This window comes from Oncorhynchus nerka, linkage group LG11 (genome assembly GCF_034236695.1).
Source record: "Oncorhynchus nerka isolate Pitt River linkage group LG11, Oner_Uvic_2.0, whole genome shotgun sequence".
Classification (NCBI taxonomy): domain Eukaryota; kingdom Metazoa; phylum Chordata; class Actinopteri; order Salmoniformes; family Salmonidae; genus Oncorhynchus; species Oncorhynchus nerka.
In genome coordinates, this window is record NC_088406.1 from 16,088,933 (window position 1) to 16,105,670 (window position 16,738).

Here is a 16,738-nt window from a genome sequence, read left to right on the forward strand (position 1 = left end):
CATATCATCCACTTCTCCTCTCCTTTCCTCTCCATCATATCATCCATTCTCCTCTCCTTTCCTCTCCATCATCATCCACTTCTCCTCTCCTTTCCTATCTCTCCTATCATCCACTTCTCCTCTCCTTTCCTATCGCTCCTATCATCCACTTCTCCTCTCCTTTCCTATCTCTCCTATCATCCACTTCTCCTCTCCTTTCCTATCTCTCCTATCATCCACTTCTCCTCTCCTTTCCTCTCCATCATATCATCCACTTCTCCTCTCCTTTCCTCTCCATCATACCATCCACTTCTCCTCTCCTTTCCTATCTCTCCTATCATCCACTTCTCCTCTCCTTTCCTATCTCTGCTATCATCCACTTCTCCTCTCCTTTCCTCTCCATCATATCATCCACTTCTCCTCTCCTTTCCTATCTCTCCTATCATCCACTTCTCCTCTCCTTTCCTATCTCTCCTACCATCCACTTATCCTCTCCTTTCCTATCTCTCCTATCATCCACTTCTCCTCTCCTATCATATCTCTCCTATCATCCACTTCTCCTTTCCTCTCCTTTCCTATCTCTCCTATCCTCTACTTCTCTTTTCCTTTCCTCTCCCTCCTACCATCCACTTCTCCTTTCCTTCCCTATCTCTCCTATCATCCACTTCTCCTTTCCTTTCCTATCTCTCCCTCCTACCATCCACTTCTCCTTTCCTATCTCTCCTATCCTCCACTTCTCCTTTCCTTTCCTCTCCCATCATATCATCCACTTCTCCTCTCCTCTCTCCCCTCCCTGCTCTCCATCCCTCGGTGTCAGTGTGTTGCTGTGTGTTTGGACATATTCCAGGTCTCAGGTCTTTAGGGTTTACTGTTGCGTGCAGCATTGAGGGCAGCTGCTGCAGTGGTGCAGAGACAGACAGAAAGAGAGAGACTGAGAGAGAGCGAGATGGGGGGGTAAAGAGAGAAGGATGGTGTCAAGTGATGGGTAATAGTGAAAATGAAAAGGAACTATGAAAGATGAAGAGGGGAGAGCGAAGAGCAATATTTGTTGATAGAGGGAATGAGGCAACAGAGGTTAGAACTCATCTAATTAACATCCCTCCTGTTCATCCATCTCTCTCTCTCTCTCTCTCTCCCTACTCTCTCTCTCTCTCTCCTTCTCTCTCCTTCTCTCTCTCTCTCTCCTTCTCTCTCCTCTATCTCTCTCTCTCTCCTCTCTCTCTCTCTCTGTATATATATGCTTACATAACAGTGCTGTCTGACAGTGGGCTAGTCCTGAGTGGGCTGAAGAGAAATCCCTTACACCAGCACTTTACCCATTCGTGTGTGTGTGTGTGTGTGTGAGACACCTTTTCCTACGTCAGTTCTCTTTTAACTCCACTCAAGGGGAACACTCATTTGAGAACATGGGGTTGTACAAGCTCTACAGAATACGTATCTGCTAGCATTAGCTGGCTGTGATACATATCTGCTAGCATTAGCTGGCTGTGATACATATCTGCTAGCATTAGCTGGCTGTGGAAGCACACAGAGATAGGTCAACTCAGGCTGCTGCTGAGATATTGTTGTCCATGGAGACCAACACACACACTCTAGCAAACACCAAGTGTTGAATGGAGCGTGTAGCAGAGTGAGCTATTCTAGTGCCCCCATCTGATCACCTCTGGTGCTATGGTGGGTTGGTGCCGGTTGCTACAGAGACATCTATTCTCTGTTGGTTGCTCTCATACATGGCCCATACCTTTATGAGAGAGAGAGAGAGAGAGAGAGATCATGAAGAGTGTGAGAGAGAGAGAGAGAGATCATGAAGAGTGTGAGAGAGAGAGAGATCATGAAGAGTGTGAGAGAGAGAGATCATGAAGAGTGTGAGAGAGAGAGAGATCATGAAGAGTGTGAGAGAGAGAGATCATGAAGAGTGTGTGAGAGAGAGAGATCATGAAGAGTGTGTGAGAGAGAGATCATGAAGAGTGTGAGAGAGAGATCATGAAGAGTGTGAGAGTGAGAGAGAGATCATGAAGAGTGTGAGAGAGAGAGATCATGAAGAGTGTGTGAGAGAGAGAGAGATCATGAAGAGTGTGTGAGAGAGAGAGAGAATTCACAAAATGGGACAAGCACCAAATTGAAACACTGCATGCAGGATTCTGCAAAAATATTGTCTGTGTAAAACACCAAACAATGCATGCAGAGTAGAATTAGGCCGATACCTGCTAATGATCAAAATACAGAAAAGAGGCTTAAATTCTACAACCACATTAACTGAAGCGATTCCGAAACCTTCCATAACAAAGCCATCACCCATAGAGAGATGAACCTGGAGAAGAGTCCCCTAAGCAAGCTGGTCCTGGGGCTCTGTTCACAAACACAAACAGACCCCACAGAGCCCCAGGACAGCAACGCAATTAGACCCAATCAAATCATGAGAAAACAAAAAGATTATTACTTGACACATTGGAAAGAATTAAGAAAAAACAGCGCAAAACTAGAATGCTATTTGGCCCTAAACAGAGAGTACACAGTGGCTGAATACCTGACTACCGTGACTGACCCTAAACAGAGAGAACACAGTGACAGAATACCTGACCACTGTGACTGACCCTAAACAGAGAGTACACAGTGACAGAATACCTGATTACCGTGACTGACCCTAAACAGAGAGTACACAGTGGCTGAATACCTGACTACTGTGACTGACCCTAAACAGAGAGAACACAGTGACAGAATACCTGACCACTGTGACTGAGCCTAAACAGAGAGAACACAGTGGCTGAATACCTGACTACTGTGACTGACCCTAAACAGAGAGAACACAGTGGCTGAATACCTGACTACTGTGACTGACCCTAAACAGAGAGAACACAGTGACAGAATACCTGACCACTGTGACTGACCCTAAACAGAGAGTACACAGTGACAGAATACCTGACCACTGTGACTGACCCTAAACAGAGAGTACACAGTGACAGAATACCTGATTACTGTGACTGACCCTAAACAGAGAGAACACAGTGACAGAATACCTGACTACCGTGACTGACCCTAAACAGAGAGTACACTGTGGCTGAATACCTGACTACTGTGACTGACCCTAAACAGAGAGTACACAGTGACAGAATACCTGACTACTGTGACTGACCCTAAACAGAGAGAACACAGTGACAGAATACCTGATTACCGTGACTGACCCTAAACAGAGAGTACACAGTGGCTGAATACCTGACTACTGTGACTGACCCTAAACAGAGAGAACACAGTGACAGAATATCTGACCACTGTGACTGACCCTAAACAGAGAGTACACAGTGACAGAATACCTGATTACCGTGACTGACCCTAAACAGAGAGTACACAGTGGCTGAATACCTGACTACTGTGACTGACCCTAAACAGAGAGAACACAGTGACAGAATACCTGACCACTGTGACTGAGCCTAAACAGAGAGAACACAGTGGCTGAATACCTGACTACTGTGACTGACCCTAAACAGAGAGAACACAGTGGCTGAATACCTGACTACTGTGACTGACCCTAAACAGAGAGAACACAGTGACAGAATACCTGACCACTGTGACTGACCCTAAACAGAGAGTACACAGTGACAGAATACCTGACCACTGTGACTGACCCTAAACAGAGAGTACACAGTGACAGAATACCTGATTACCGTGACTGACCCTAAACAGAGAGTACACAGTGACAGAATACCTGATTACTGTGACTGACCCTAAACAGAGAGAACACAGTGACAGAATACCTGACTACCGTGACTGACCCTAAACAGAGAGTACACTGTGGCTGAATACCTGACTACTGTGACTGACCCTAAACAGAGAGTACACAGTGACAGAATACCTGACTACCGTGACTGACCCTAAACAGAGAGTACACAGTGACAGAATACCTGACTACCGTGACTGACCCTAAACAGAGAGTACACAGTGACAGAATACCTGACTACCGTGACTGACCCTAAACAGAGAGTACACAGTGGCTGAATACCTGACTACTGTGACTGACCCTAAACAGAGAGTACACAGTGGCAGAATATCTGACCACTGTGACTGACCCAAACTTAAGGAAGCTTAGTGAGCATAGCCTTGCTATTGAGAAAGTTGGCAGACCTGGCTCTCGAGAGAAGACATGCTATGTGCACACTGATCACAAAATGAGGTGGAAACTGAGCTGCACTTCCTAACCTCCTGCCCAATGTATGACCATATTAGAGACACATATTTCCCTCAGATTACACAGATCCACAAAGAATTTGAAAACAAACCCAATTTTGATAAACTCCCATATCTACTGGGTGAAATACCACAGTGTGATGTCATAGCAGCAAGATTTGCGACCTGTTGCCACAAGAAAAGGGCAACCAGTGAAGAACAAACACTGTTGTAGGTACAACCCATAATTATGTTTATTTATTTTCCCTTTTGTTCTTTAACCATTTGGACATCGTTACAACACTGTAAAAATACATAATATGACATTTGAAATGTCTTTATTCTTTTGGAACTTCTGTAAGTGTGATGTTTACTGTTTTTTTTATTGTTTATTTCACTTTTGTTTATTGCTTTGGCAATATTAACATATGGTTCCCATGCCAATGTAGCCCTTAAATTGAAATTAAATTAGAGAGAGAGAATTTCAGAACTCCCGAACAGAACGGGAGATTTAGCAAGTTTACTCATCTCTGTCGGTGTGCAACAGCCCTACAGTTTTTTCACACTGAAGTGTCACTCAAACACATACATCACACTGAAGTGTCACTCAAACACATACATCACACTGAAGTGTCACTCAAACACATACATCACACTGAAGTGTCACTCAAACACATACATCACACTGAAGTGTCACTCAAACACATACATCACACCTATTCAAATAGACAAAGACCGTCTTCATGATTTCCTTTGCCTCCTCTTTAATGAGTTGAAAAGTAATTTTGGTTCAAATCCCTGTGGAATGTTTCCTTATTTCTAAACCCAGTTCAGTCCCTGTCTGGTTCTCCGGGCGGTTACTTAAAAATGGCCTGTCTTTTTCTCTGGGTAGTAATGTTGAATATTTCTCTCCCTCCGTCTCTCTTTCTTTCTCTCTTTCTCCCTCACTCCCTCTGCGTACCCCCCCCTCTCTCTCTCTCGCTCCCTCTCGCTCCCTCTCTCTCTGTAGGTAACGCTTGTCCCTACATCGTAGACGATCCTAATGAAGACACCATCAGTGTTCTAGTACGCCTCATCACAGAGAAGAAAGGTACGAGTTCATTTCTGATGACGTCACTGTTTCTGATGATGTCACTGTTTCTGATGATGTCATAGGCCTGAGCGTAAAGCAACCCCTAGCCTTTACCCCTTCTGTGTTGGTGATCTGAAAGTGAAAATGATGGGTGTGGGCTCTCCTATGCCCATTACAAGGCCAGGTTTAGGCATATTGCCTAGTCTGTTCAGATCTGCAAACACAGAGAGACGTCTCTGCTAATAGGTTTGTGGGTTTTGAAACCACTAACTTCATCAATACGAGATAATAGCCAATTGAGTTTGAGCGCGGTCATCACACTGATCTGATTTCATCCACTGTCAATAATATCTTCCCTAAAGAATCTCTCTCTGTGTGTGTGTGTGTGTGTGTGTGTGTGTGTGGGTGGTGGGTGGGTGCGTGCAATCACTCCTACAGTTATGTATGTAGTAATTCTAGGCAGTATTTGCTGAAGTGCTGTATGTGTTGTAGAGAATGCTGCTGCCCTGGAGGAGCTGCTACTGGAGTACGAGAGTAAACAGATGGCCATCAGCAAAGCCTCCTCAATCAAGTGAGAACCCTATATATAATACATGCATAGACATACCTACCTTAAACAGTGTTCTGCTTAGTCCTATTGGGTGAGAGCAATGCCTGTACTCAGAGCCTTCACAAAGTATTCATACCCCTTGACTTATTCTACGTTGTGTTACAGCCTGAATTCAAAATGGATGACATGTATTTATTGCTCACCCATCTACACACAATACACAATAATGACTAAGTGAAAATATGTTTTTAGATTTTTTGCAAATTTATTGAAAATTAAATACAGACGTATCTCATTGACATAAGTATTCACACCCCTGAGTCAATACTTTGTAGAAGCACCTTTGGCAGTAAATACAACTGTGAGTCTTTCTGGATAAGTCTCTAAGAGATTTCCACGCCTGGATTGTGTAACATTAGGCAATTTTTATTTTCTAAATATGTCAAGTTCTGTCAAAATGGCTGTTGGTCAATGTTAGACAGTCATTTTCAGGTGTTGCCATAGATTATCAAGCATATTTAAGACAAAACTGTAACTCTGCCACTCCGGAACATTCACTGTCTTCTTGGTAAGGGTATAGAACACAGGGTATAGAACACAGGTTACATGACAGGGTACAGAACACAGGTTACATGACAGGGTACAGAACACAGGTTACAGGACAGGGTATAGAACACAGGTTACAGGACAAGGTAAAGAACACAGGTTACAGGACAGGTATAGAGAACAGATTACAGGACAGGGTATTCAGGTTACAGGACAGGGTATAGAACACAGGTTACAGGACTGGGTATAGAGAACAGGTTACAGGACAGGGTATAGTGAACAGGTTACAGGACAGGGTATAGAACACAGGTTACAGGACAGGGTATAGAACACAGTGTATAGAACACAGGTTACAGGACAGGGTATAGAGAACAGGTTACAGGACAGGGTATAGAACACAGTGTATAGAACACAGGTTACAGGACAGTTACAGAACACAGGTTACATGACAGGGTACAGAACACAGGTTACATGACAGGGTTTTTGAACACAGGTTACAGGACAGGGTATAGAACACAGGTTACAGGACAAGGTAAAGAACACAGGTTACAGGACTGGGTATAGAGAACAGGTTACAGGACAGGGTATAGTGAACAGGTTACAGGACAGGGTATAGAACACAGGTTACAGGACAGGGTATAGAACACAGGGTATAGAACACAGGTTACAGGACAGGGTATAGAACACAGGTTACAGGACAGGGTATAGAACACAGGTTACAGGACAGGGTATAGAACACAGGTTACAGGACAGGGTATAGAACACAGGTTACAGGACAGGGTATAGAACACAGGTTACAGGACAGGGTATAGAACACAGGTTACAGAACAGGGTACAGAACACAGGTTATTCAGGACAGGGTATAGAACACAGGTTACAGGACAGGGTTTGAGAACAGGTTACAGGACAGGGTATATAACACAGGTTACAGGACAGGGTATAGAGAACAGGTTACAGGACAGGGTATAGAAACAGGTTACAGGACAGGATACAGAACACAGGTTACAGGACAGGGTACAGAACACAGGTTACATGACAGGGTACAGAACACAGGTTACAGGACAGGGGAAAGAACACAGGTTACAGGACAGGGTATAGAGAACAGGTTACAGGACAGGGTATATAACACAGGTTACAGGACAGGGTATAGAGAACAGGTTACAGGACAGGGTATAGAACACAGGTTACAGGACAGGGTATAGAGAACAGGTTACAGGACAGGATACAGAACACAGGTTACAGGACAGGGTACAGAACACAGGTTACATGACAGGGTACAGAACACAGGTTACATGACAGGGTACAGAACACAGGTTACAGGACAGGGTATAGAACACAGGTTACAGGACAAGGTAAAGAACACAGGTTACAGGACAGGGTATAGAAACAGATTACAGGACAGGGTATATCAGGTTACAGGACAGGGTATAGAACACAGGTTACAGGACTGGGTATAGAGAACAGGTTACAGGACAGGGTATAGTGAACAGGTTACAGGACAGGGTATAGAACACAGGTTACAGGACAGGGTATAGAACACAGTGTATAGAACACAGGTTACAGGACAGGGTATAGAGAACAGGTTACAGGACAGGGTATAGAACACAGTGTATAGAACACAGGTTACAGGACAGTGTACAGAACACAGGTTACATGACAGGGTACAGAACACAGGTTACATGACAGGGTACAGAACACAGGTTACAGGACAGGGTATAGAACACAGGTTACAGGACAAGGTAAAGAACACAGGTTACAGGACAGGGTATAGAGAACAGATTACAGGACAGGGTATAGCGAACAGGTTACAGGACAGGGTATAGAACACAGGTTACAGGACTGGGTATAGAGAACAGGTTACAGGACAGGGTATAGTGAACAGGTTACAGGACAGGGTATAGAACACAGGTTACAGGACAGGGTATAGAACACAGGGTATAGAACACAGGTTACAGGACAGGGTATAGAACACAGGTTACAGGACAGGGTATAGAACACAGGTTACAGGACAGGGTATAGAACACAGGTTACAGGACAGGGTATAGAACACAGGTTACAGGACAGGGTATAGAACACAGGTTACAGGACAGGGTATAGAACACAGGTTACAGAACAGGGTACAGAACACAGGTTACAGGACAGGGTATAGAACACAGGTTACAGGACAGGGTATAGAGAACAGGTTACAGGACAGGGTATATAACACAGGTTACAGGACAGGGTATAGAGAACAGGTTACAGGACAGGGTATAGAGAACAGGTTACAGGACAGGATACAGAACACAGGTTACAGGACAGGGTACAGAACACAGGTTACATGACAGGGTACAGAACACAGGTTACAGGACAGGGGAAAGAACACAGGTTACAGGACAGGGTATAGAGAACAGGTTACAGGACAGGGTATATAACACAGGTTACAGGACAGGGTATAGAGAACAGGTTACAGGACAGGGTATAGAACACAGGTTACAGGACAGGGTATAGAGAACAGGTTACAGGACAGGATACAGAACACAGGTTACAGGACAGGGTACAGAACACAGGTTACATGACAGGGTACAGAACACAGGTTACAGGACAGGGTATAGAACACAGGTTACAGGACAAGGTAAAGAACACAGGTTACAGGACAGGGTATAGAGAACAGATTACAGGACAGGGTATAGCGAACAGGTTACAGGACAGGGTATAGAACACAGGTTACAGGACAGGGTATAGAGAACAGGTTACAGGACAGGATACAGAACACAGGTTACAGGACAGGGTACAGAACACAGGTTACATGACAGGGTACAGAACACAGGTTACATGACAGGGTACAGAACACAGGTTACAGGACAAGGTAAAGAACACAGGTTACAGGACAGGGTATAGAGAACAGATTACAGGACAGGGTATAGCGAACAGGTTACAGGACAGGGTATAGAACACAGGTTACAGGACTGGGTATAGAGAACAGGTTACAGGACAGGGTATAGTGAACAGGTTACAGGACAGGGTATAGAACACAGGTTACAGGACAGGGTATAGAACACAGGGTATAGAACACAGGTTACAGGACAGGGTATAGAACACAGGTTACAGGACAGGGTATAGAACACAGGTTACAGGACAGGGTATAGAACACAGGTTACAGGACAGGGTATAGAACACAGGTTACAGGACAGGGTATAGAACACAGGTTACAGGACAGGGTATAGAACACAGGTTACAGAACAGGGTACAGAACACAGGTTACAGGACAGGGTATAGAACACAGGTTACAGGACAGGGTATAGAGAACAGGTTACAGGACAGGGTATATAACACAGGTTACAGGACAGGGTATAGAGAACAGGTTACAGGACAGGGTATAGAGAACAGGTTACAGGACAGGATACAGAACACAGGTTACAGGACAGGGTACAGAACACAGGTTACATGACAGGGTACAGAACACAGGTTACAGGACAGGGGAAAGAACACAGGTTACAGGACAGGGTATAGAGAACAGGTTACAGGACAGGGTATATAACACAGGTTACAGGACAGGGTATAGAGAACAGGTTACAGGACAGGGTATAGAACACAGGTTACAGGACAGGGTATAGAGAACAGGTTACAGGACAGGATACAGAACACAGGTTACAGGACAGGGTACAGAACACAGGTTACATGACAGGGTACAGAACACAGGTTACATGACAGGGTACAGAACACAGGTTACAGGACAGGGTATAGAACACAGGTTACAGGACAAGGTAAAGAACACAGGTTACAGGACTGGGTATAGAGAACAGGTTACAGGACAGGGTATAGCGAACAGGTTACAGGACAGGGTATAGAACACAGGTTACAGGACAGGGTATAGAACACAGTGTATAGAACACAGGTTACAGGACAGGGTATAGAGAACAGGTTACAGGACAGGGTATAGAACACAGTGTATAGAACACAGGTTACAGGACAGTGTATAGAACACAGGTTACAGGACAGGGTATATAACACAGATTACAGGACAGGGTATAGAACACAGGTTACAGGACAGGGTATAGAACACAGGTTACAGAACAGGGTACAGAACACAGGTTACAGGACAGGGTATGGAATACAGGGTATAGAACACAGGTTACAGGACAGGGTATAGAGAACAGGTTACAGGATAGGGTATATAACACAGGTTACAGGACAGGGTATAGAGAACAGGTTACAGGACAGGGTATAGAACACAGGTTACAGGACAGGGTATAGAGAACAGGTTACATGACAGGGTACAGAACACAGGTTACAGGACAGGGGAAAGAACACAGGTTACAGGACAGGGTATAGAACACAGGTTACAGGACAGGGTAAAGAACACAGGTTACAGGACAGGGTATAGAGAACAGGTTACAGGACAGGGTATAGAGAACAGGTTACAGGACAGGGTATAGAACACAGGGTATAGGACAGGGTATAGAACACAGGTTACAGGACAGGGTATAGAACACAGGGTATAGAACAGGGTATGGAACACAGGGTATAGAACACAGGTTACAGGACATGGTATAGAACACAGGTTACAGGACAGGGTATAAAACACAGGGTATAGAACACAGGTTATTGTATAGGGTATAGAACACAGGTTACAGGACAGTGTATAGAACACAGGTTACAGGACAGGGTATAGAACACAGGTTACAGGACAGGGTATAGAACACAGGTTACAGGACAGGGTATATACAACAGGTTACAGGACAGGGTATAGAACACAGGTTACAGGACAGGGTATAGAACACAGGTTACAGGACAGGGTAAAGAACACAGGTTACAGGACAGGGTATAGAGAACAGGTTACAGGACAGGGTATAGAACACAGGGTATAGGACAGGGTATAGAACACAGGTTACAGGACAGGGTATAGAACAGGGTATGGAACACAGGGTATAGAACACAGGTTACAGGACATGGTATAGAACACAGGTTACAGGACAGGGTATAAAACACAGGGTATAGAACACAGGTTATTGTATAGGGTATAGAACACAGGTTACAGGACAGTGTATAGAACACAGGTTACAGGACAGGGTATAGAACACAGGTTACAGGACAGGGTATAGAACACAGGTTACAGGACAGGGTATAGAACACAGGTTACAGGACAGGGTATAGAACACAGGTTACAGAACAGGGTACAGAACACAGGTTACAGGACAGGGTATAGAGAACAGGTTACAGGACAGGGTATAGAACACAGGGTATAGGACAGGGTATAGAACACAGGTTACAGGACAGGGTATAGAACACAGGGTATAGAACAGGGTATGGAACACAGGGTATAGAACACAGGTTACAGGACATGGTATAGAACACAGGTTACAGGACAGGGTATAAAACACAGGGTATAGAACACAGGTTATTGTATAGGGTATAGAACACAGGTTACAGGACAGTGTATAGAACACAGGTTACAGGACAGGGTATAGAACACAGGTTACAGGACAGGGTATAGAACACAGGTTACAGGACAGGGTATAGAACACAGGTTACAGGACAGGGTATAGAACACAGGTTACAGAACACAGGTTACAGGACAGGGGAAAGAACACAGGTTACAGGACAGGGTATAGAACACAGGTTACAGGACAGGGTATAGAACACAGGTTACAGGACAGGGTAAAGAACACAGGTTACAGGACAGGGTATAGAACACAGTGTATAGAACACAGGTTACAGGACAGTGTATAGAACACAGGTTACAGGACAGGGTATATAACACAGGTTACAGGACAGGGTATAGAACACAGGTTACAGGACAGGGTATAGAACACAGGTTACAGAACAGGGTACAGAACACAGGTTACAGGACAGGGTATGGAACACAGGGTATAGAACACAGGTTACAGGACAGGGTATAGAACACAGGTTACAGGATAGGGTATATAACACAGGTTACAGGACAGGGTATAGAGAACAGGTTACAGGACAGGGTATAGAACACAGGTTACAGGACATGGTATAGAACACAGGTTACAGGACAGGGTATAAAACACAGGGTATAGAACACAGGTTATTGTATAGGGTATAGAACACAGGTTACAGGACAGTGTATAGAACACAGGTTACAGGACAGGGTATAGAACACAGGTTACAGGACAGGGTATAGAACACAGGTTACAGGACAGGGTATAGAACACAGGTTACAGGACAGGGTATAGAACACAGGTTACAGAACAGGGTACAGAACACAGGTTACAGGACAGGGGAAAGAACACAGGTTACAGGACAGGGTATAGAACACAGGTTACAGGACAGGGTATAGAACACAGGTTACAGGACAGGGTAAAGAACACAGGTTACAGGACAGGGTATAGAACACAGTGTATAGAACACAGGTTACAGGACAGTGTATAGAACACAGGTTACAGGACAGGGTATATAACACAGGTTACAGGACAGGGTATAGAGAACAGGTTACAGGACAGGGTATAGAACACAGGTTACAGAACAGGGTACAGAACACAGGTTACAGGACAGGGTATAGAGAACAGGTTACAGGACAGGGTATAGGACACAGGGTATAGGACAGGGTATAGAACACAGGTTACAGGACAGGGTATAGAACACAGGTATAGAACAGGGTATGGAACAGGGGTATAGAACACAGGGTATAGAACACAGGTTACAGGACATGGTATAGAACACAGGTTACAGGACAGGGTATAAAACACAGGGTATAGGACACAGGTTATTGGATAGGGTATAGAACACAGGTTACAGGACAGTGTATAGAACACAGGTTACAGGACAGGGTATAGAAACAGGTTACAGGACAGGGTATAGAGAACAGGTTACAGGACAGGGTATAGAACACAGGTTACAGGACAGGGTATAGAACACAGGGTATAGAACACAGGTTACAGGACAGGGTATAGAGAACAGGTTACAGGACAGGGTATATAACACAGGTTACAGGACAGGGTATAGAACACAGGTTACAGGACAGGGTAAAGAACACAGGTTACAGGACAGGGTATAGAACACAGTGTATAGAACACAGGTTACAGGACAGTGTATAGAACACAGGTTACAGGACAGGGTATATAACACAGGTTACAGGACAGGGTATAGAGAACAGGTTACAGGACAGGGTATAGAACACAGGTTACAGAACAGGGTACAGAACACAGGTTACAGGACAGGGTATAGAGAACAGGTTACAGGACAGGGTATAGGACACAGGGTATAGGACAGGGTATAGAACACAGGTTACAGGACAGGGTATAGAACACAGGGTATAGAACAGGGTATGGAACACAGGGTATAGAACACAGGGTATAGAACACAGGTTACAGGACATGGTATAGAACACAGGTTACAGGACAGGGTATAAAACACAGGGTATAGAACACAGGTTATTGGATAGGGTATAGAACACAGGTTACAGGACAGTGTATAGAACACAGGTTACAGGACAGGGTATAGAGAACAGGTTACAGGACAGGGTATAGAGAACAGGTTACAGGACAGGGTATAGAACACAGGTTACAGGACAGGGTATAGAACACAGGGTATAGAACACAGGTTACAGGACAGGGTATAGAGAACAGGTTACAGGACAGGGTATATAACACAGGTTACAGGACAGGGTATAGCGAACAGGTTACAGGACAGGGTATAGAACACAGGTTACAGAACAGGGTACAGAACACAGGGTATAGAACACAGGTTATTGTATAGGGTATAGAACACAGGTTACAGGACAGTGTATAGAACACAGGTTACAGGACAGGGTATAGAACACAGGTTACAGGACAGGGTATAGAACACAGGTTACAGGACAGGGTATAGAACACAGGTTACAGGACAGGGTATAGAACACAGGTTACAGAACAGGGTACAGAACACAGGTTACAGGACAGGGTATAGAGAACAGGTTACAGGACAGGGTATAGAACACAGGGTATAGGACAGGGTATAGAACACAGGTTACAGGACAGGGTATAGAACACAGGGTATAGAACAGGGTATGGAACACAGGGTATAGAACACAGGTTACAGGACATGGTATAGAACACAGGTTACAGGACAGGGTATAAAACACAGGGTATAGAACACAGGTTATTGTATAGGGTATAGAACACAGGTTACAGGACAGTGTATAGAACACAGGTTACAGGACAGGGTATAGAACACAGGTTACAGGACAGGGTATAGAACACAGGTTACAGGACAGGGTATAGAACACAGGTTACAGGACAGGGTATAGAACACAGGTTACAGGACAGGGTACAGAACACAGGTTACAGGACAGGGGAAAGAACACAGGTTACAGGACAGGGTATAGAACACAGGTTACAGGACAGGGTATAGAACACAGGTTACAGGACAGGGTAAAGAACACAGGTTACAGGACAGGGTATAGAACACAGTGTATAGAACACAGGTTACAGGACAGTGTATAGAACACAGGTTACAGGACAGGGTATATAACACAGGTTACAGGACAGGGTATAGAACACAGGTTACAGGACAGGGTATAGAACACAGGTTACAGAACAGGGTACAGAACACAGGTTACAGGACAGGGTATGGAACACAGGGTATAGAACACAGGTTACAGGACAGGGTATAGAGAACAGGTTACAGGATAGGGTATATAACACAGGTTACAGGACAGGGTATAGAGAACAGGTTACAGGACAGGGTATAGAACACAGGTTACAGGACATGGTATAGAACACAGGTTACAGGACAGGGTATAAAACACAGGGTATAGAACACAGGTTATTGTATAGGGTATAGAACACAGGTTACAGGACAGTGTATAGAACACAGGTTACAGGACAGGGTATAGAACACAGGTTACAGGACAGGGTATAGAACACAGGTTACAGGACAGGGTATAGAACACAGGTTACAGGACAGGGTATAGAACACAGGTTACAGAACAGGGTACAGAACACAGGTTACAGGACAGGGGAAAGAACACAGGTTACAGGACAGGGTATAGAACACAGGTTACAGGACAGGGTATAGAACACAGGTTACAGGACAGGGTAAAGAACACAGGTTACAGGACAGGGTATAGAACACAGTGTATAGAACACAGGTTACAGGACAGTGTATAGAACACAGGTTACAGGACAGGGTATATAACACAGGTTACAGGACAGGTATAGAGAACAGGTTACAGGACAGGGTATAGAACACAGGTTACAGAACAGGGTACAGAACACAGGTTACAGGACAGGGTATAGAGAACAGGTTACAGGACAGGGTATAGGACACAGGGTATAGGACAGGGTATAGAACACAGGTTACAGGACAGGGTATAGAACACAGGGTATAGAACAGGGTATGGAACACAGGGTATAGAACACAGGGTATAGAACACAGGTTACAGGACATGGTATAGAACACAGGTTACAGGACAGGGTATAAAACACAGGGTATAGAACACAGGTTATTGGATAGGGTATAGAACACAGGTTACAGGACAGTGTATAGAACACAGGTTACAGGACAGGGTATAGAGAACAGGTTACAGGACAGGGTATAGAGAACAGGTTACAGGACAGGGTATAGAACACAGGTTACAGGACAGGGTATAGAACACAGGGTATAGAACACAGGTTACAGGACAGGGTATAGAGAACAGGTTACAGGACAGGGTATATAACACAGGTTACAGGACAGGGTATAGAACACAGGTTACAGGACAGGGTAAAGAACACAGGTTACAGGACAGGGTATAGAACACAGTGTATAGAACACAGGTTACAGGACAGTGTATAGAACACAGGTTACAGGACAGGGTATATAACACAGGTTACAGGACAGGGTATAGAGAACAGGTTACAGGACAGGGTATAGAACACAGGTTACAGAACAGGGTACAGAACACAGGTTACAGGACAGGGTATAGAGAACAGGTTACAGGACAGGGTATAGGACACAGGGTATAGGACAGGGTATAGAACACAGGTTACAGGACAGGGTATAGAACACAGGGTATAGAACAGGGTATGGAACACAGGGTATAGAACACAGGGTATAGAACACAGGTTACAGGACATGGTATAGAACACAGGTTACAGGACAGGGTATAAAACACAGGGTATAGAACACAGGTTATTGGATAGGGTATAGAACACAGGTTACAGGACAGTGTATAGAACACAGGTTACAGGACAGGGTATAGAGAACAGGTTACAGGACAGGGTATAGAGAACAGGTTACAGGACAGGGTATAGAACACAGGTTACAGGACAGGGTATAGAACACAGGGTATAGAACACAGGTTACAGGACAGGGTATAGAGAACAGGTTACAGGACAGGGTATATAACACAGGTTACAGGACAGGGTATAGCGAACAGGTTACAGGACAGGGTATAGAACACAGGTTACAGAACAGGGTACAGAACACAGGGTATAGAACACAGGTTATTGGATAGGGTATAGAAC

General features: G+C 44.6%; 1 pseudogene; it reads left to right on the forward strand.

Moving 5' to 3' along the window:
• LOC115126940 (tumor necrosis factor receptor superfamily member 19L-like) overlaps nt 1-16,738 on the forward strand; it is a 106,840-nt pseudogene that overhangs the window by 81,823 nt on the left and 8,279 nt on the right.